Consider the following 21,592-nt stretch of genomic DNA (forward strand, 5'->3'; position numbering starts at 1 on the left):
TTTGTTCGCATAGCTCTACTTCCGTACATTGTCCCTTTGCTCGTAGTAGAAACCCTCGCCATTATCTAAACTAATATTTCATTTGAAATTTTCTTTATTTTTACGAAACATTATACCATTGTCATTTTTATAGTTTTCAAGAATTTGGCGGAGTGCCTTTGAATGTTTTCATTTGTACGGTTCATGATCCTGAAAGCTAGATTAATCATATTAAATTGTATGTGATGAAAATCAAGGAGATCATTTTCATTGGAGAGGAAAGAGGTATACTAAATCCAATCCTGCTCTATTTTTTCGTCGTTGTTGTTGATTATTTGAGCGTTTGATTCGATATTAGTTGTACCGATTTTATCTTGTTTTGCAATGGTGCTTAAGAAGTGTCACGTAAGAAGCCTTATTTAGTCGCATAAATAACACACTCACGCCATTCCGCCAATCCAGGAAAAAAAATTCGCCACCTGTTCTTTTTGACGTGAAGATTCTCTCGGTATTGCTACATGGTTTCTTGTAATGTAATGTTCAGTGAACACAGGAATTGTGCTTTTAACATTATCAAACTCAACACTTATAATCGTTGTTCTTAAAAGCGAATGATATTGCATCACGTTCACGTTTAAGCACGATATAGACTAAGCTGCATGTTTTGTTGAATTGTATTTCAAATACATCTTATTAATATCAATGCATTCGATCGTTCAGCAAGATATCCATTTCGTTCTATGCCTGTCCAATGTTGCAGCGCTCAAAATCAATACTGATTGAATTTGGTCGCGATGGTCAAGATTCCCGTGTTTGTGTCTCGAATTCACTAGACTATGGTTTTTTGTTTCTTGCGTCCTGGCAGTAAGCGGTATACCGTGTCAACTGTCTCGGATGAGGTTGATTGATTGATTTTGAATCGATTCGGAAAGTTTCACGGGGCGGGTAGCGTCTAACACTTTTGAAAAATCATTTATTTTTTTTACTTTATATTTTCTTGTGGTAAAAAATTTCAAGAATATTCGGTGACATTTTCAAGCCTATTTGAACGAAACTCGGGATGTTATGGGCCTTTATCTATGTTTATCTCATTCTGCGAAGAATCAAGAGCTCGGCGCACAGGCCCAAGATTTCTACTTCGATTTTATTAAAAACTAGACAAAACATTCTTGAAATGTTTTACTAGGACAAGGAAAAAATATGGTTTTTCGAAAGTGTTAGATCCTACGCGCTCCCCAGAAAAATAAATCGTTCCCTTTAATGTTATGATCAATAAGAAAGGCCCGTGGCTCTTTTGAGTCACACCTTCCACGATATTTTTAGCGTCGCTTATTGGTGGTAAGAAATCATACTTTTGTAGTAAGAAATCTCATAGGTGTTTTTTTAAAACACAAACGTGCTTACTCCACCTAGCAGTGAGATGATATCTTTTTTTTATCATCCGCATGTGTTTTTTGCAAGAATATTTTCTTCGGTGTTTTAGTTCTCATGACATTTTTAGGGTTTTAGTTCTCATGACGGCAATTTAGGGTTTTATTCACTCATTACCATATAATGTCGAAACTGCGAATCGAATCGAATTTAAATCTAAACGTGTAATAATCGACTGAACATTCTATGAGATGTCGAAATAAGTTCCACTATAGAGTTTACGGTTATTTACGGTACTACCAGAACCGGTATTCAGGAACCCACATAACCAAAAACGATTCGTATGACCATAAATTATTATGACGAATAAATTGCAAAAGTTTTGAGTCCAACTTTGAAGCTTTTTTGTCATCTTCTATATCGGTATGAATTTTAAAAAACTAATTACATTGTAATCAGTTAAATCCACCTCAAGAGCTGTATAGTTTACATTTGATTCAAACTGTTTGAATTAAATTTTTGGGTACCTTCCGAATCGAAAACTGAATACCACTAAAACTGAAATAAGTTTATTTGTTTATCGACTATCCAAATCTGCAAACCCGATAAACCTGATTAATTTATGTGAAACAGATATTTTTATACTAATCACCCTGTATCCCCGAAACCGGAAGTTGGATCTGACTATAAAAGAAGATGTTTTATAGAATCTTAAAACTTTTCATTTAAATCTTAGATTTGGCCATCTACAAGAAAAATGAGTTACACAATTTTAATTTCGTTTCACATATCATCCTGTACTTCCGGAACCAAAAGTCAGATCCAAACGTAATTCAGGAACCTTGTTTGAGAGCATACAACTTTTCATATGAATCTGAGTTTGTAAAACACGGTTCAGTTATCTCCGAGAAAATTGAGTAAAATTATTTATCACACAAGCATTTGCTGATATATGGCTGTTATGTTCTGTAACAAGTCATAGACCAGTCATATATTGTAAAAATCCGTCCATTTTTAACGGAGATATCGTTATTTTTGTGTAAACGACTTTTCCCCCTATTCCAGCAATAGGAGTTTTGAACATTGTATGACAAATCACACGATTTTATATACTGTTACATACAATTGTTTTTAAGTAACAAAAAGACTGTGTACAGCATCCTTTTCATGGCATTTTGTCTCGGACATTTAAGTACGGTTCGTTTTTGGCAACCGAATCGTTAGAATATGATATATGTAAACCAGATGATGGCAGAGTTTTCGAGTTGATAGCAATTTCATAATTATATTGATTTAAACTACTTACAGCAATAAATGCTGGAAGAACATGACACCCATATATCATTCGAATCAGTTCGTCGAGATCAGCAAATGCGTATGTGACAAATAATTTCACTCAATTTTCTCGGAGATGGCTCAATCGTGTTATACAAACTTAAATTCATATGAAAAGTCGTATGCTCCCAAACAAGATTTTTGAATTACGTTTGGATCTGACTTCTAGTTCCTGAACTACAGGATGATATGTGAAACGAAATTAAAATTCTGTAACTCATTTTTCTCGTAGATGGCAGAATCTAAGATTTAAATGAAAAGTTTTAAGATTCTATAAAACATCTTCCTTTACAGTCAGATCCAACTTCCGGTTTCGGGGATACAGGGTGATTAGTATAAAAATGGCTATTTCACATAAATTTATCAGGTTTATCGGGTTAGCAGATTTGGAAAGTCGATAACCAAATAAACTTATTTCAGTTTTAGCGGTATTCAGTTTTCGATTCGGAAGGTACCCAAAAATTTAATTCGCACTACGATTTCTCAAAGATGTCTACACTGATTTTCAAACAGTTTGAATCAACTACACTCCAAAAAAATTTAAATATTACAGGTGACTTAATTTCTCATATGATGTAATTCATAAAGACCTAATTTGTCAAATGACCGAAAATTTCATTTGTAATGACTTAATGTTGGAATAGCTTGAATTCGACTGTAACTTGCATTCTGCTAGCAGGTGCGACTGTATGAATTTAAATGCACCTTTTACCAACTAAGCAGATGTATGTTTCTGTGGCTAAGTTGATTAACAGACGTACTTATGATCCGATGATTCACGGTTCAAGTCGCGGCGGTTGCTATCAGTATTCTTTTTTTATTTGAACGAATTTCATGTCATAGAGTTTTAGACACAATATTAAATGTTTTTCCACGTGAATTAGCGTGAACAGTGACACTCCATTCATGTGCATCTTATGAGATGTAAAATCACAGGGATTTTTTTAAGTGTGTATTCAGCTACTCAGGTGAATTTAACTGACTTCGGCTACACCGATTTTCGAATTCCGGTTCCAGTATCGAATTGTTTCTCAAAGCTCAATCGTTTTCACAAAAAGCCAAATCGACAAAGATAAAACTAATTAATTTTATCCAAATCTGACTTCCGATTCTGGAATTGTAGGATGATGATTTTTTTTAAATTCAAACCGATACAGAAGATGACAGTCCCGAAAAGCTTTAAAGTTGGACTCAAAACTATTGCAAATTTATTCGTCATATGAGCATACCAATCGGTTTGCTGGTTCCTGAATACCGGCTCTGGAAGTAGAACAAAAAAAAATAGACCTCGAAAAGTTGGTCTTGATTCGACTTTCGGTTCCGGTATTACAGCTCGATAAGTGAAAAATTTTCATTTTCAATGGTATTTTTTCACAAATAATGACGAAACAAGGTCCGAATTTTTATAAAACTCACTGGTAACTTCATCTAGTTGTCAGACCTTGTTAGTCGATATATAAATCTACTTTGGGACTATTAGTGAAGAATAGCTTCAAGGAAACGGAGCTCACTCCGATTTCTCATCGGTTTTACTTTCATTGTCTTAAAAGATACTGTGCAATTTCATCCAGATCCGACTTCCGGTTCCGAAATTAGATGGCGATGAGTGTTAAAACTGTCAAACTGTCAGCTAAAATGATGCAAAACCGGTACGCATCGGTACGTGCTGGTACGGAAGAAGAAAACACCACCGCCTAACAGGGTTGTCACATTCAATTCTATATTAACTTAACATAACTGTTCACAATTTGAAAACTATATTGTAGTTTATACCCAAAGAAAGTTTTTGATTTTATTCAAGTTTGATAGAAAAAATCTTGAGAATTTTCTAGTAATGTTTTCGAAATTATAAGTAATACACGGAACCACCCGCGATCCCATTTCAACCAGAATATTAGTTGATTTTCTGAATTCGATTGGCTAAAATTTGGTACAACTAATCGATTGTTGTTTTAACTAAACTGTCATTTTTGTTTTTCGATTAGCAGAAACGACGGTTGAAACAACTAATTTAACTGTCTGAAAAAAATGCTGTCAATTAGTGAGGACCCATACCTTTCTATTTCAGCAGATATTTTAGTTGAAATAACTGGTGTTGCTATTGAAACAAAATTCTGTTAGTTGAAAAATAAATCGGTTTTATTTGTTTTAGACATTGCAAATAGTTGGATCAACTCGAACTCTGTTGAGATTCATGAAATAAATATCGTTGTTAAAATATAAACAGTGTTTTATATTGACATGTGGTATCATTAGGGCTGGGAAAACCATCGATCACTGCTGATATCAAGTGATCTTAACCAAGGAATAAATTATCATTACGAAATCAGAACTGATCTGATCTCTAAGTGGTTTTGACTTCTGTATGATCATGATCATGTCAAGTTGAGATCAGTAAAGATCTAAGTTCTAAAAAACACTACTGATTCGATCGGAAATGATTGATGTAGAAAAACGTTTTTAATCAGCAAAAGTGAGTAAATTAGCGAAATTATTAAGTTTACCTAAAATGAGTATTGAAAGATGATGCCTTCAAACGGTTGAACTAAAGTTATGCACTGATAATTTTAGTCAATTTATATAAGCTTGGGTGCATCAACCGCTGGGAATTGGAATTTTGCGACGGCAATTCAAACGCGCCATTCAATTGCAGCGCATTCTGTGTGTTTAAAACCCTTCGCTCCTGTTACTTTTAAAGGGTGATTTTTTAAGAGCTTGAGAACTTTTTTAAACAATAAAATGCATAAAATTTGCAAAATCTCATCGGTTCTTTATTTTAAACGTTAGATTGGTACATGACATTTACTTTTTGAAGATAATTTCATTTAAATGTTGACCGCGGCTGCGTCTTAGGTGGTCCATTCGGAAAGTCCAATTTTGGGCAACTTTTTCGAGCATTTCGGCCGGAATAGCCCGAATTTCTTCGGAAATGTTGTCTTCCAAAGCTGGAATAGTTACTGGCTTATTTCTGTAGACTTTAGACTTGACGTAGCCCCACAAAAAATAGTCTAAAGGCGTCAAATCGCATGATCTTGGTGGCCAACTTACCGGTCCATTTCTTGAGATGAATTGTTCTCCGAAGTTTTCCCTCAAAATGGCCATAGAATCGCGAGCTGTGTGGCATGTAGCGCCATCTTGTTGAAACCACATGTCAACCAAGTTCAGTTCTTCCATTTTTGGCAACAAAAAGTTTGTTAGCATCGAACGATAGCGATCGCCATTCACTGTAACGTTGCGTCCAACAGCATCTTTGAAAAAATACGGTCCAATGATTCCACCAGCGTACAAACCACACCAAACAGTGCATTTTTCGGGATGCATGGGCAGTTCTTGAACGGCTTCTGGTTGCTCTTCACTCCAAATGCGGCAATTTTGCTTATTTACGTAGCCATTCAACCAGAAATGAGCCTCATCGCTGAACAAAATTTGTCGATAAAAAAGCGGATTTTCCGAATGGACCACCTAAGACGCAGCAGCGGTCAACATTTAAATGAAATTATCTTCAAAAAGTAAATGTCATGTACCAATCTAACGTTTAAAATAAAGAACCGATGAGATTTTGCAAATTTTATGCGTTTTATTGTTTAAAAAAGTTCTCAAGCTCTTAAAAAATCACCCTTTATAAATTAAATTCATGTCAAAAAGCGTTTTATTGCTAATGGATGAACATCATCATCGGTATCAAACAGCTAGAAGTAAATCAATGATCGAATTTGAAGCATAAAATTTTTGCGCATATCTGAAAGATTACGAGATGATCATTCATTAACATTTTCTAATTTGTCACCAAATCTTTTTCATCTTAAACAAGGTTAACTTTATCACAACACCGCTGTTAGATAAACACTTGTTATGGAATCATAAATTTCTCAAATCGAATGAACACAATTTCACCAAACGTTTTAACCATCGATGTTGTTTTCATTGACGCTTTGAAGCGACGCGAACAGATTTCAACTAAAAAAGTTGTTGATTCTGCATTGCGATTATTGTTTTGCTTTCAACTGTCTCCGGCATTTGACAGCATTCAAAACAACATATTTTTCAACTACTTGAATATATGAAAATCAAAAACCATATTGGTTGAATAAAAAAGAAATTAGTTAAATCAACTATCGTAAAAATCAAAACCTGCGATATCGCAATTTTATGATGGAAGGGTTCTCCGTGTAGTATAATAAAAACAGATCTATGGGTCAGTGTATTCAGTTTACTTCAATCTTAACAGTGCACGACATTACTCTAACGGTAATTTTCTAGATTAACTTCGACAACTTGATAGAAAACAATTTTTTTTTCAAAAAACAAAATATTATTTTTTGTTTGCAGGCGATTGTACTTCGGAAAACACATATCTGGTATATTATCCTGTGAGTCAAATTATTTTTTCATACTATAGAAAAACGCTTTTGTCGTCCCGGAACGTGTCTTTTGAAAACGACACCACAACTCCGAATACATGAAGATCGTTAGTATTATATGAATAAGCTTCGTTGGTTACTAGGCACCTACCTTGAAACCAGTTCATGACATTACCCCCCTCTAGTCAGCCTACAGTTTATGGATGAAAAGACAGATAGGTAATGTCATCAAGTAAAAGCTTTCCCAAACAAAAGAACGTAACCGTAGCCTAAGTTTGCAGCTTTTTAGGTTTTTTACACGATTCAAATTGTTATTCTTTTCATTAGTTATAACGCTAGCTGAATCTCCAGTACTTGTGTATTAATATCCTTGTAAGTGTTTTTGATTAAGAAAGGCAATATGTTCTTGTAAGTTTACTAAAAATTATTATTGTTTTTTATTGTCTAGCATAAAAATTGTTATTTTATTATATCTAGCATATAATTATAGTTCCCTTACAGAAAACGCAAATCATTAGCGTGGAAAAGTGGGCTATCACAACAAAAATATTCGTTTTAATCCACTATTGGTTAAAAAGCCACTACAATATCTATGAAATTAATTATCACTTAATTGGCGCGAACGGCACAGCTTCCCAGTTGGTCCTTTCGCTAGTGTCTGACGAATGCTAGGCAATAAAATTACTCTTGCGCTTTAAATATTTGCGTTCCGTTTCCGTCACACGTTCGCAGGCGGGACAAATGAAATAAAAAAAATTTCTGCATTGATTAGTTTGTTGTAGACTTACTTATTTCAAGGAAGAGGAATATCGAATAGTTCTTTTATCTATTTAATTTTTATTTTTGAAAAAATCGAATCGAATCTCCCATGGCAAACCAAGTCTTAGTGTGCTGATTGAATCTTAATGGATTTTAATTGGAATAAAACCTAGTTTCAGCTAGTGAAGTAGGGCCATTTCAATGTCAAAAATATTAATTATAAAATTGACTCTAAAAATTAAGACACATTTGTTAGTGAAAATAAGCGTGACCGCTGATGGAAATCAAGCTCCATCGAATTCACTATATGTCATCGAAAGATGATGTCAAAAGCCATCCGTTGGCTGAAGTTTCATTTGGCATAGTTATGTCGAATTTCTTCGCGGTCGGATAAATAAGTGCAAGCATACATTATAAGGATTTGTTTAATGTTGGAATAAATTATTCAACCGCCAGGCAGCCTCTGATGGAGAAGAGGTAGAACAGAGAGCACTGCAAACCATGCGCATTATACAATCCTGAGGCCACGCTGCTGTGCCCCCAAGGGGAAGTCAACTGTGAATCAGTGTGCAGACCGAATCTGAGACATTACTGAAGGCCTCGCCTTCGTCGTCGTTGGATTGGCTGTGCGCGCGGGAGGATAAAATTGTTTTTAATTAAAACAAACGCAATATTGTGACTGAAAACAGTCCGCCGAGACGAGATTTAACGGTGATTAATGGCTTACAGTAATTTATTGTAACACTGAATATTAATGTCCTGAAATATGTATTCATTTAAACTCATTCGGTCACAATATGGTGGGCTCTTTAAACATTATAGTTCTTCAGGATACGTGATTCTTCAAATCAACGGAATGAGTTTTGGTAGTATTAGAGTCTTGTTCGTGATAAGGACGCCTTACAACGTCATTCAAATTAACTCCAACAGTGATGAATTTGAAATCATCATTACCTTTGTTCGATTTCAATAAAAAAAAGCGCACGGAAGAATTAGTTCCAACTCATACGGGCATCTAACATTGTCAATTCCTAATTAATTAAAAATAATAAACATTTTAACCGAGTCAACAGTACATACTTTTACCAACACACTATCATGGTTTGTCCACAGCTTTCTCGCTTCGAATCCATCCTGCGGCGAACCGATCGCATGTAGACTTTCTTGTAACGCTACCCGATAAGTTGTTTGTTTGCAAGCCAAGCTCTCGTATGTATGGTATGTAATAGTTTGCGAGGAAAAATTTTGTTCACAGTGTAAGGGCATCAAATTTTTCATTAACAAAGCCCGTTTCGCAGTAGCGGTTTGCTGTTGTAGGTGCTCATAGAAAGTGAACATTCTTTGCTGGTGGTGCTGCACCGGACCACGGCGGGTGTGTGCAATGTTGCTTTTTCTCTTGCGTGTGAGAAATGCACTCCTTCCCTGCGAACCCTGCTGCCTGCCCGAATCGACTGACTAATGGTTAACAACGATTCGAGGAGGAAAAAAATGTTTAATTTCTATCAAAACGTCGAATGCATGACGTATCGTACCAGGCAGCTCCGGTTCAGCGGAAAGGATCAGTCGAGTGAGAAATCGGTGAAAAGCTGGTTTGGAAATTGTTAGCTAGCTGCTTTCGGAGCGACTGGCGATACTGCAACGTGAAAATGTACGTTGTTCCGATAGCGGTTTTGACTCAATGGGCTTTGAAGGAATTTGAGTTGAATGCTGATTTTTAATAATGAGGTAAACAATTCAAATTTAAATTCATTCCAATGAACACTCGATATCTTTTCCATGTAGTTAAGAAAGAAGTATCAAACCACTGAAATTCGATTCCCTCAAGTCTGGACGTAAGAAATGAATTCTCTCTTTGTGTGTATTTAACCTATCCCAAGCCACACTGGCTGGCGGAAAAAAATAAAACAATGTTCCCATGTATTTTTTTCGCATGTTCAAATCACTTTAGTACAGAGCCCAGAGAAGTGTTAACTCAATCGAATTTCGATGACCCATTTCATCTACAGAGCTAATCGTGTTCCGAGATCACTGTTCCATCGACCAGCCCCGCTTTAAATGTTTTTATCAAATTTTATTCAAACATTACAGAAGGACTTTCGATCTCTTGCAAATGACGATCAATCAACGTGTGTTAAGCTTATGTTTTTCAGTTTTGTATGAAAAATTAGCATTTTCCGATTTTACCAAAACTCCTGTTTGCTCCAATGCCCTTTTCATAGCAAACGTATCAAAACCTTAAGTTTCGGAACTAGCCAAGGTCACCCTTGGGACATAGTATGATATGGCACACATCTGAATGGTTTCCCTATAAACTACATTAAACACAAATAGGAATAAAATGATTATTTGTACCCAAATGGCCAAATAGTTACTCTTTTTCATAAGATTTTTTTTATAAGTCGAATTCTTTAAAGATTAGATGGAAAATGCCAATCTATGATTATTGCAAGGAATGCTACAGAACGTTTTTTTTACACAGTTTGACAAACAGTTTTGATAAATTTAAGTTAACTTCAACAATAGGACGTCAAGTCGACCTATTTGAAGAATTTTCAATAATTTTCGTATTTCAAGCGAGTTATTACATACAAACTCATTCGCACCGTCTCATTCTGCTAAAAACGCAGAAAACGACATCGTTCTAGTGACCAAATGTCATCATGGGCACACGGGGAGTCATGAGATAGGAATTTGTGATCACTTAGTTGTCTCACCTTTTGAGGTCGTCAAATGGTGAGATAACTAAGTCCTCACAAGTCCCTATCTCATGCCTCCCCGAGCGTCTATGATGACATTTGGTCAATAGAACGGCGTCGACTGGGTGCTATCGCCTTCTGCGTTAGTAGCAGAATGAGAGGGTGCGAAATGGCTTGTAGGTTGAAGCCCATCCTAAAGTGCAATGTTTATCATAGTATATTGTAACATATAATTCTGTCGTTTATTACATCATGTATTATTAGTATTATTTTTATTATGAGAAGAGCGTAACTTACACTGCGACATTACTGTTATATTATATCATAGCATATTGTTTCATATATTATCGTCCTACACTATTTTATGTTATTATGGTATTATACTGCATTGCATCATAGCATATTATATTATATAATTATATTATATTTTATTATATTATATTATATTGTATTCTACTATATTATGTTATATTGTATTGCATTATGTTGTATTATATTATATTATAGGGTTTATTATGAGTAGTATTACGTACCTCTGCGCAAAATATAAATTTGTTTTCCTTATAAGTTATCATTTTTAAAGTAATCTTTTATCTAACTATCAAGGTCGTCACAAGGTGAGCTTGGTCCTCACTGGTTCCTGTTTCATGCCTACACGTGTGTCTGTGGTGACAATTGGTCGATGGAATGCGTTGATGGCAGAATGAGAGGATGAGAAATGACATATAAATTCAAGTAATATAATATCATAGCATATCGCAACATATCATTTTATTTATTCTATTATTTATTATATAATTCATTGTACTATATTATATTGTTTTTTATTGTTATTTTCATAATTATATTTATTGTTATTATTATTAATTTGTCATCAATAATAATAACATATATTATTTTTATAGATGTGGATATTATTATTGTTATTAGAAGAGAAATATTCTACTTCCTGCAGTATTGCGAAGATAGAAGAGCATAACTGACACTCTACACTAAATGTTATTTTATATATTGTTTTATGATATATTATATTATATTGTATGACATTGTATTATATTATATTAAATTAAAATATATTATATTATATTATGTTATATTGTATTATTTTGTAATCTATTATATCTTTTCATGTTATATTAATTTCATTACACTATGTTTCATTGTATTTTTCAATATAAAACATTTTGCACGGGGTCGTAAAGGGTAGGGAGCATCAGGGCATCGGACGAATTGACGACTGGACGAGGGATTGTGGATAGCCAGCCCAAGTCACTTGAAGGAAACTTGTTTCCTTCTGAAGGTTTGAAATGAGTCTGACGCGCCCTTCCCAAACAAACCATCAGGCGGGTTCAAGCATGTATAGCGAAATGCTTCATCCATGCACTGGATATTATGGTTGGAAGAGCATCTTTTATTCCCGCGGAATACGAGTAAGTAACTCTACTTACATATCCGCCCAACCCTTTTTGTTCGCTTTTCGGTAACAGCTATAGTAAGAAAGTGAATGGATGAGTCATATCGGGGCTACTGTAAGTCTACCCGCATCCACTGGCAAGTCCTTGAACTGATGGTGGCTTCACTTCACATCACATCACATCACATCACTTAGTTGTCTCACCTTTTGACGACTAGAATTTAAAAAATCAATTCCATCTCGGAATTATGCTGATGAAATTTTACAGTTGAGTTGTCTGAATAAATGTTTATCTTGAACTTTCAGAAAAAAAAAACATTATTTCACGTTTTTTTTATCTCGGGTGAATGAGTCCTGAGTCAATGCTCGGCTGTGAAGTCTGTTGATTACGATACCAACACTTTGCTTTGCTTATTCTGTTTTCGTATCGATGAAATGACAATAATTTCTTGAAACTTCTCGCAATAACTTTAAAACGCTGTTCTATTAATCTCTTCCTTCTGTGATATGCCAGTCGACTATAGTAAAGACTAGCTAAATCTGGCTGTTCTGAGAATCAATGAATAATAACAGATCGGCTGAAAAGTTCGTATCGTTTCTATGAGAGGGCGCCACTAGAATTAAATCCATACCATTTTCAGTTAGTACCAACCTTCAAAAGATACGTGTATAAATTTGACAGCTGTCTGATTATTAGTTTGTGAGATATTGCTTTTTGAGTGAAGCTACTTTTGTTATTGTGAAAAAAATGGAAAAAAAGGAATTTCGTGTGTTGATGAAACACTACTTTTTGATGAAAAAAAGTGCCGCCGATACCAAAAAATGGCTTGATGAGTGTTATCCAGACTCTGCACCGGGCGAAGCAACAATTCGTAAGTGGTTTGCGAAATTTCGTACTGGTCATATGAGCACCGAAGACGATGAACGCAGTGGACGGCCAAAAGAGGCTGTTGCCGATGAAAACGTGAAAAAAAATCCACAAAATGATTTTCAATGACCGTAAAGTGAAGTTGATCGAGATAGCTGACACCCTAAAGATATCAAAGGAACGTGTTGGACATATTATTCACGAATATTTTATATGAGAAAGCTTTGTGGAAAATGGGTGCCGCGTGAGCTCACAATCGATCAAAAACAACAACGAATTGATGATTCTGAGCAGTGTTTGGAGCTGTTATATCGAAATAAAATCGATTTATCTCGTCGATATATAACAATGGACGAAACATGGCTCCATCACTTCACTCCGGAGTCCAATCGGCAGTCAGCTGAGTGGACTGCACGCGATGAACCGAACCCAAAGCGTGGAAAGACTCAACCATCGGCCGGTAAGGTTATGGCGTCTGTATTTTGGGATTCGCATGGTATAATTTTCATCGACTACCTTGGAAAGGGAAAAACCATCAACAGTGACTATTATTTAGCGTTATTAGAGCGTTTGAAGGACGAAATTAAAAAAAAATCGGCCTCATTTAAAGGAGAAAAAAGTTTTGTTTCATCAAGACAATGCACCGTGTCACAAGTCGATGAAAACCATGCTGAAATTGAACGAATTGGGCTTCGAACTGCTCCCTCATTCACCGTATTCTCCAGATTTGGCCCCCAGTGACTTTTTCCTGTTCTCAGACCTCAAGAGAATGCTCGCTGGTAAAATATTTAGAAGCAATGAAGAGGTAATCGCTGAAACTGAGGCCTATTTTGAGGCAAAGGACAAATCGTACTACAAAAATGGTATCGAAAAGTTGGAAGATCGCTATAATCGCTGTATCGCCTCTGATAACAATTATGTTGAATAATAAGCCCGAATTTTGGCAAAAAAATGTGTGTTTCTATTAAATGATACGAACTTTTCTGCCGAACTGTTATGTTGAACATTCAATTGGAAGAAAATTTTGAAAAATAAGAGTAATTTTAATAATAATTCTCTTATACGCACTGATAATAAATAATATTTTGTTTTTATACATCCAGATACCCGAAAAGTGTTTTAATCCTCAATTAGCGGGTTTATTATAATATTACATTTTGGACATGGGATATCTGTTTAGTACTTGAATTAAAGGAATATTTAAAAAAACAGTTTTAATCCACCTAGTGGTGTAATGATGCCTTTCTCATATTATTCATTACATCATAAATATTACCGTGAAATTCGCCAAAACAACTGTTCATTGAATAGAAATAGGAAAATTTGTTCGGACCTAATCTCATAAACTCTACAAAACCTGTTTACCCTGTAGTTTCGGAAATAGTATCCACAACAAATTTAAGAATTCCGTATGAAACTGTAAGATTTTTTCTTTCTAACATATAAGTTTGTGAAAATCGATTTGGCCATCTTGAAGTAAGTTTGGTGCAGTTGTCAATCACATGACCGGAATAGCCGAAGATGATTCGTTTTCCAGCAACCAATATGACCTCCAAATTGGAACAGTTTGAACCTAGTTAAACTTAGACTTACTTACTTACTCTATTTCGATTAAAGCAATTAAACGAACCTGCGTTTCTGTTACTTCCGTATATGTTAATCGAGCTAAACAGCATGGATCAGCAGAATAAAACACGTAGTAGGATTATTAATATTATCACTACTATTATCATTGTTATTGACATCACTATACCACCGGCACAGTATTACTGCACTACCGGCTGTGTAAAATTACATATTTTTTTCAAAGAAACTTTTTTATATCATTCATTTTACTCCGACATTCTTTTATTCTTTCGGTCGCACTTGTAAAAATAGCAAAAAATCTTATCAACTGCAGCACCGTGTTTTATCAATATCACACACCAGTAGCAGACATCCGTAACTGTTTCTTTTTCTTTATAGTGTGTACGAAATAGAACAAAGCACGCATCGTTCGTTTTGTGTTTTCTTCTTCCACGTTACACGGTATTGTATTGTCATTCTATATGCCAGTTTGAAAGTTTCGACACACATCGCCCTGTAACTGCGTAACCGGAAGTTGGTACCGGATGAAATTTCACAGTAGCTTCAAAGATAATATGAGCTTTAATTCAAATCAAGATTTGTGAAAATCGGTTCATGCATCGCAGAGAAATCGAAGTAAGTTCTATATTTAGAGTTTTCCTTCACCACTTTCGGTGCTTCCGCAACAGGAGAAGAGAGGACCAGTAGTGCCGAATTAAGTTTTTATGTATGTATGTATGTATGTATGTGTGAAGCCACCATCAGTTCAAGGCATTACCAGTGGATGCAGGTAGACTTACAGTAGATCCGAATTTGATTATCAGATAACTTTCATATTACTGCTGTTAAGAAGGCCAAAATGGACTTTGAGGACCCGGCGCCTTCCAGCAATAACATCCGGCCATATAATAAAAGAATTCGCTGTACCAGCTTAAACCTGCCTGATGGTTTGTTTGTTAGAAGGGTGCGTCTTACTCATTTCAGACCTTCTGGGGAAAACACACAGCTTTCCCCTGTGAATCGGGTTGACATTTCACTCCTTCATCCAGTCATTCACTTGTAAGATACCCTGATGCACTCCCATCCCTCTTCCCTTACAATGTACTTGAGCATAGTATTATATAACGTAACATAATACACTTTAATATAATTTCCGGCAGTATAATACAATAAAACACAATATAGTATAAAACGGTGCAAAATCGTATGGTACAGTGTATTATAGTCTACTATAATATTTTATGATGAATATAATAGTATCATAATGTTATGTGACATAATATAGTAAAATATACCATAATATATTATAATATAGTTTGGTCACTATACGACACTGAATATAATAAAATATTATTATGCATAAAATATAAAAATGTAATACATCACAATGCAATATAATACACTTATAATTGTGTATTAAAAAATGCATTACAATACTATATAAAACAATACCAAACATTGTACCATAATATAGTATAATATAGTACAATGTAATATAATATAATACCACAAAATATGACGTAATATAATATGATACAATTTAATAATATATGTGTAAAGTGAAATGTTTAGTATGGAAATGAAAATGTAGCTGATAATGATAAAGATTATAATAATGGTAACAATAGTAATAATAATAATAATAGTAATAAAAATAATAATAATAATAATAATAGTAATAATAATAATAATAATAATAATAATAATAATAATAATAATAATAATAATAATAATAATAATAATAATAATAATAATAATAATAATAATAATAATAATAATAATAATAATAATAATAATAATAATAATAATAATAATAATAATAATAATAATAATAATAATAATAATAATACTTATATACTACAAAATAATATAATATAACATAATATAGTAAAATATATTTTAATTTAATATAATATAATACAATGTCATACAATATAATATATTATAAATCAATATATAAAATAACAGTTACTGTAGAGTGTCAGTTATGCTCTTCTATCTTCGCAGTACTGCAAGAAGTAGAATATTTCTCTTCTAATAAGAATAATAATATCCACATCTATAAAAATAATATATGTTATTATTATTGATGACAAATTAATAATACTAACAATAAATATAATAATGAAAATAATAAAAAAAAACAACATAATATAGTACAATGAATTATATAATAAATAATAGAATGAATAAAACACAACAGGAACCAGTGAGGACCAAGCTCACCTTGTGATGACCTTGATCTTTAGTTAAAATTTACTTTAAAAATGATAACTTATAAGGAAAACAAATTTATATTTTGCGCAGAGGTACGTAGTACTACTCATAATAAACCCTATAATATAATATAATATAATATAATATAATATAATATAATATAATATAATATAATATAATATAATATAATACAACATAATGCAATACAATATAACATAATATAATAGAATACAATATAATATAATATATTATAATATAATACCATATAATATGATATAATGCAATGCAGTATAATACCATACAACATAGTATATAATAACATAAAATAGTGTAAGCCGATAATATGTGAAATTATATGCTATGATACAATATAACAGTTAATGTCGCAGTGTAAGTTACGCTCTTCTAATAATAATAATAATAATAATAATAATAATAATAACAATAATAATAATAATAATAATAATAATACATGATGTAATAAACAACAGAATTATATGTTGTAATATACTATGATAAACACTGCACTTTAGGATGGGCTTCAACCTACAAGTCATTTCGCACCCTCTCATTCTGCTACTAACGCAGAAGGCGATAGCACCCAGTCGACGCCGTTCTATTGATCAAATGTCATCATAGACGCTCGGGGAGGCATGAGATAGGGACTTGTGAGGACTTAGTTATCTCACCATTTGACGACCAGTAGTGCCGAATTAAGTTTTTATGCCCAAAAACTAACAAGCTCTGCAAACTAGAAGAATATATCAGACCGTTTTATGGGATTTGTACCTGTTTTTGACCATCGTTCGTGAAAAAATACTAATGAAATTGGAAATTTTCCACTTATCATGCTTTAGTTCCGGAACCGGAAGTTGGATCCGGATCGAATGTTTTACAAATTTTTAGGAAACTATGAGACCTTTCATTTGAACCTTAGTTTGCGAAAATCGGCTGAGCTGTTTCAGAAATAATTGAGCAAACTTTTTCTCAAATTTTCACGTATTAATATATAACTCCGGAACCGAAAGTCGGATCGAAATGAAATTCAATAGCAGGCTATGGGACCATGAGACCTTTCATTTGAATTTCAGTTTTGTGAAAATCGGTCCAGCCACCTCTGAGACAAGTGAGTGCATATTTTTGTTACATACATAACCACATAACCACATACACACACACGTACACACGTGCACACACACACACACATACACACACACACACACACACACATTCGTCGAGCTGAGTCGAATAGGATATGAAATTCGGCTTTTCGAGGCTCGGTTAAAAAGTTGGTTTTCACAGTGATTGCATAGCCTTTCTATATAAGAAAGGCAAAACGAAAGAGTGGCGATTGGAGCCTATTCCAAAAACCGGGATTATTTATCTCGCAAACCGGGATATTGAAATCGACAATTCAATTGCCACCCTGATTTAAGCTGTCCGGTTTAACCCCGTGCCCGGACTAGTCCCGGTCTCACCTTTAATTCCCATCACAAGATTAGCTTTCAAACTGACCTAAGTTTGAGGAAATCGGTTTAGCCCTCTCCGAGAAATCTAGCGAAGAGAACAAATTTCGTTTTTTCTGTTAAGTCACTTATGTTATTATATCTTCGAAACCGGAAGTGACAACCAATTGATCTTCGAATTTGATTAGCATCCCAAGAGTGAATCAAGTTTGAGAACTGTTCCAATGTGTATGAAATCATGAAATCGATAGCAATCATCACGGCATTCAATAGAAACGTAATGGATAGGGAGAGTGAAAATGCAACCTGACTACTATTAACAATTCGCGGACAAAGAATGTTTTTTTTTCACTGCTATTGACTTGAATTGGCTTGAAATATGAGTCTTGATGTAATATGACAGATTTAATCGATCGATATTGTTACTGTGGCGCTTATATTGATTACAACCATATTACATCACTTGTACGCTAGTTTTTATGTCGAGCCAATTATTTTTCTAGTGTATTTCTTGTACGTAGCCACTGAATAGCATTTCGTGAACGGTTTCTAATCAGTTTATCAAAACTTTCACACGCGACCGTAAACTGGACTTCTGTTCGATGTTGTTTGCATGGTCTTATGTCATGTTTTTCAGTACTGAACAGTATTTTCATTAGGTCTCCAGTGTGGGGTTGGAGTCGAAACATAATTCTGCTGACTGTTTGCCTATTAAATCGACAGGTGTTGGAAAGTGTTGTTTTTTGGTAATTTATTGAATAGCGTTGCTCATATGCCGTAAATGTTAACATTGGAATAATGTTCAAAGGTGATTCAAATAATATCACATGGATTATACTCAGACTAAATTTAATTTTGTTTCATGTTGACTTATGCTGAAGGGACACTTTTTCTATACACGATTTCTCGTGTTTGACAACATCTGTTCAGTGGCAAATATAAATCCCTCATTCTAGGGCAAACAGGAAAAACACCGTAGCAAAATTTACATATTGGTAGGTTCGAGAGGTTATGTTGGCAGTGCACTTCGCTGCAGGTGTGCATCGGCTTTCCAATCTATTCTGCGTTGGTTAGACCATTTCGTGAACATTTCACTCGTACATACCGACAGCTCTTCTCACCCGGACAACAGCTCCAACTAGCTGGTCATTCGGCAGTGGGAGGTCTTTGAATCCTTTGCTATTTTCAGTGCGATCCTCACGCTTCTCATGGGCGGTGTGAATGGCCACCCATCGATCATATTATCATTCCGTGATTGGTTGTGTGTTGCGAAATTGATTACAGTAAAAAAACAAATTCAACAAACAACAACAGAAACCACGGCCTTGGTTGAATTATGCCAAATCATAAAAAGCATACCGAACCAGTAGCTGTTTGGTACGAACGGACATGGAAAAATGAAGCGAAAAAATACCTGCATGCAAAGTGGATTTATGCGACGCGAAGGGAAAATAATAACCAGCGGAAAATTATGTCTGTTTACATCGATCACGCTCATTTCGAGCGGCAGTCGACGGATGATGGTTATAGACTTGGAGGAGCAGCCCATGTAGGCACGCTTAGGTCTAGTTGGTTTACTACGCTTAAAAGGTTGTTCGTTTGGGTTTATGACAAATTGTTGGCGCTTTTCCTTTTTTATGAACTATTGTTGTCGTTCCGAAAAAGCGGATATGATCCGTGCAACGAAGCAGGCCTACCTGTTGGGTTGGTGATGACGGTGGCAAAGAATTATGCAATTACATGTGTAACTCAATTTGTTATCCGCACTAGTACGAGTCTGAGCGCACACGACAGTACCGGGTTGCGGTAGGTTAATTGATGTTGTGAACTAGGACATGTTGTGTAATTCAGATTTTTCGTTTGAATATAGTTGAATAGAGACTCAGATTTCGGTGCACTTCGATACTGAGGAAGCAACATCTTTGTCTCGAAACTTAAACTCTTTCGTTCATCGGAACAACAGTCGTTTCAATCAAAACATTATGGCTTAAATGAGGGTTATTTCTATGCACATGCAAAGCAGATATTTTTTTGTATGCGATCATGTAAAGTAAACGCAATGCTGGCCAATTAAATATTCAAATAATAACTATAATATACACGGGAACGATTTACAAGCCCTTATAGTTTTAATGGATTTCCTAATGATTTTTTATTACCTATTTATTCCATTACATTGAATTACATTACACAAAATAATTTATTTCAGAGCTCTACTGGGTTTCCAATACTTTGTTTCTGTGTACGCTAAACAATGCAATTCTCTTTAGCTTAGCTATAATTGTTTCTGTATATTAACACTTCAAATTAAGAAAAAATGTTACTAAATTTTATAATCAACTTACAAGAAAATTCTAGAACTACACATTCAGGTATATCATACGTTTATATTGTGCAATATGTTGCTTTGAGGCTGGCATTCTGAGAACTAATGCAAAAAAAATCTTTTTAATCCACCTAGTGGTGTAATGATGCCTTTTTCATATTACCTATATTTTCGAAAACATCACTAGAAGATTTTGTCAAGATTTTTTTTCAAGCTTGAATAAAATCAAAAACTTTCTCTGGTACAAACTACCGTCGCCTTTTCAATGTATAAACAGTTATATCAAGTTAATATAGATTTAAATGTGGCAACCCTGCACGTTATACAAAATTGAACTAAGCACGCTGTGTGCTAGGCGGTGGCGTTTTTGCCTTCCTTGCCAGCACGTACCGATGCGTACCGATTTCGCATCATTTTTATGACAGTTTGAAAGTTTTGATACTCATTGCCCTATAATTTCTGAACCGGAAGTCGGATCTGGATGAAATTGCACAGTATCTGGGAGCTTTAATTTGAATCATGATTTGTGAAAATCGATTTAATCGTTGCTGAGAAATCGAAGTGAGTTCCGGTTTTGGAGCTTTTCTTCGCTATTATCGGTGCTTCCGGAAGCGGAAACGGGGAACTAGTAGTCCCAAAGTAGTTGTATATATTTACTAACTAACAAGATCTGACAACTAGATAAATTTAGCAGTAAATTTGTGCACATTTTTAGCACCTCGTTTCGCCATCGCTTGTGAAAAAATACTCATGAAATCGAAAATTTTCACTAATCGCTCTATAATACCGGAACCGGAAGTCGGATCTGGATCAACTTTTCGAGGACTTTCAAGATCTTTTATTTGTATCTTAGTTTGTAAAAATCGGGGAAGAAATTTCCGAGAAAATTGAGTTTTGCATTTGCACATATCGCTTTGTAATTCCGGAACCGGAAGTCGGATAAAGATAAAATTCAATAGCGATCTATGGTACCATACGGGTTTTCGTTTGAATCTACACACACACACACACACATTTGCTCAGTTCGTCGAAGTGAGTCGAGTGGTATATGTCACTCGGTTCTCCGGGCTTCGGTTCAAAAGTCAGTTTTCACAGTGATTGCATAACCTTTTTTTGTGAATTTCGCATTTTTTCTGCTTCGCTTTCTGAATTGTAACGGTGCATTTACACTAAAAATTGTCCATTTCTACCACACAATTAAATAACCCGGAACGAATGAGAATTATTAAAATAG

General features: G+C 34.5%; 1 protein-coding gene across 2 annotated transcripts in view; it reads left to right on the top strand.

Annotated features, from left to right (window-relative positions):
- The window catches only part of LOC131427620 (nuclear cap-binding protein subunit 1), a 318,774-nt gene that overhangs the window by 29,288 nt on the left and 267,894 nt on the right, over positions 1–21,592 (top strand). The gene's annotated exons all lie outside the window — the stretch shown is intronic.

The sequence above is a fragment of the Malaya genurostris genome, chromosome 2 (genome assembly GCF_030247185.1).
Source record: "Malaya genurostris strain Urasoe2022 chromosome 2, Malgen_1.1, whole genome shotgun sequence".
Lineage (NCBI taxonomy): Eukaryota > Metazoa > Arthropoda > Insecta > Diptera > Culicidae > Malaya > Malaya genurostris.